The following is a 2,086-nucleotide window of genomic DNA, read 5'->3' on the forward strand; positions in this document are numbered from 1 at the left end:
TACCTCAAATATGCATATTTTTCGAACAAAACATAAATGTATTGTATAACATGTTATAAGACTGTCATCTGATGAAGTTGTTTCTTGGTTAGTGACTAATTATATCTCTATTTGGTCGGTTTTGTGATAGCTACCGATGCGGTAGAAACATGGTGAAAATATGCGGTTGAGTCTTTGGTTATTGTGGTTAGCTAATAGAAATACATATTGTGTTTTCGCTGTAAAACATTTAAAAAATCGGAAATGATGGCTGGATTCACAAGATGTTTATCTTTCATTTACTGTATTGGACTTGTGATTTCATGAAAATTATATTATATGATATCCCTGTCCCGTTAGGCTAGGCTATGCTAGTCAGCTTTTTTGATGAGGAGGATTCCGGATCTGGGAGAGAGAAGTGGTAGAGGGGTATTAACTTTGTTTGGTATACAGTATTTGTAAGGCCTTAACCATGCATTTTTCCAGACAATGTTCATATTGCTGTTCCTCTATCATTCCTTTCCCTCTTCCACGTGTCATCATTCTGCTCCGGAGTGGCTCGCTTGTGGGCGTGCTGGCAGGATAGGGCAGCGTCTTCAGTTGCGCATCAAGAATTCTGCATACAGTTGCACGTTTGTATGAAGGTGTGGTTATTCACAGGCAAATTGTTATATGCTATGAAGGTACATTTGTGTCTTTTTGTCGAAATCAAAAATAATTGTTCTGACAGCTATTTTTTCCCCGACAGAAAAGGAAGTCAAAGCGGACACCTACGAAGATGGCATCTCAGGTAAGCAGCACTGGGCTGTATTGACGTATCCTCAAAAAATGACATGTGCTGCTTTAGATTGAACTGTCATATCTCAGTTATTGTTTTCTTTACTTTCAGAGAGCGAGCAGATTTACAGCCATTTTCACTGGACTATCTGTTGCTAAGTCATGGGTTAGCCTTGCAATAACCAAGTGGTGAGAAACACAGCCCTCTATATTTAAATGTTTCAGGTACACTTTGAAAGGGGATACTGTATGTGACGCAGACACCTATTGGCATTATCTTCTATTGTTTGTCCTCATGGGTCTGTTTTTCAGCTTAAAGTACTCTGTAGCCACTCACGTCATCCCTCTCCCCCTAAATCTTCTCGGTTATATCAGCTGTTTTGTTGAACCTCTCCCGCATCTGAACTGGCTGACAGAGGGCACAGCCTGATCATAGGTGAGATGTCACTTGGTTGAGTCAACAGGAAGTATTATTAAAGAGATGCTTTACATTGAGATCCAAGGTCAGTTTTGCATTTCACCTCCTGATTTAAGATGACTGACCGTGTTAGACAAAAGAAAACAAGGCTTAATCATGCTCTCTCGTCTGCAGGTATGTTTTGATGTGAGAGGAATCCAGTCCCGACAGCGCAATTGTGATGAACTGAGAGAATATTAGGGTAGCACTGTCATTCATGAATCATATGCTATCTGCCGCTGTTCTTACCTCTCTCCCCACCTCATCTTCTAATGCACACCATATGTGCATTGAAGTACAGATTTGCCTACTTTTTTTTTTTTTTTAACTAGGCAAGTCAGATAAGAATGACGGCCTAAGAACTGCCTTGTTCAGGGGCAGAAGGACAGACCTTGTCGGCTCGGGGATTCGATCTTGCAACCTTCCGGTTACTAGTCCACCTACCCGCCCAAGATTGAACTTGTATTTATAATATTACAATTAAAATGCACTTCTTTCAATAAAGCGTTTCACATTCTCCACTGGTTGAAATACTATCCTGTGTCCGTCCTCAGATTAATGGAGTTAAATGTGCATAGGTTTTTCTCTCTCTGTATATATGAATTACAGACCAATCATGTTTAGTCTATTGTATAGTTACAATGTGTAATCATTGATATCCCAGGAGCAGTAAACACTGTTGAAGTGTATAATTGTAATACATGCAGACACCGCATCATTTAAATAATGGCGTTTGATATGACTGAAAAAGACTGTCTCAGTCATACCTGAACCGCACCTTTATTTGCCAAGGAAGAGTACATGATCGGTGAATATATTCAATGTACAGACTACAGTACATATGTAAATAGGACTTGCATCCTTGGCACATTA

The 2,086-nt window shown here is 39.7% G+C and overlaps 1 long non-coding RNA gene across 2 annotated transcripts; it reads left to right on the top strand.

Moving 5' to 3' along the window:
- Nucleotides 1–24: 24 nt before the first annotated feature.
- On the top strand, nt 25–1,810 carry LOC129845679 (uncharacterized). 2 transcript variants are annotated; one of them, XR_008758065.1, is made up of 4 exons: nt 25–623; nt 728–769; nt 869–1,192; nt 1,349–1,810. It is a non-coding gene; the product is annotated as an uncharacterized LOC129845679 (long non-coding RNA). The 2 variants fall into 2 exon arrangements; XR_008758064.1 differs by having other exon boundaries at nt 25–769.
- The last annotated feature ends 276 nt before the right edge of the window (nt 1,811–2,086 follow it).

The sequence above is a fragment of the Salvelinus fontinalis genome, unplaced genomic scaffold (assembly GCF_029448725.1).
Source record: "Salvelinus fontinalis isolate EN_2023a unplaced genomic scaffold, ASM2944872v1 scaffold_0337, whole genome shotgun sequence".
NCBI classification, from domain to species: domain Eukaryota; kingdom Metazoa; phylum Chordata; class Actinopteri; order Salmoniformes; family Salmonidae; genus Salvelinus; species Salvelinus fontinalis.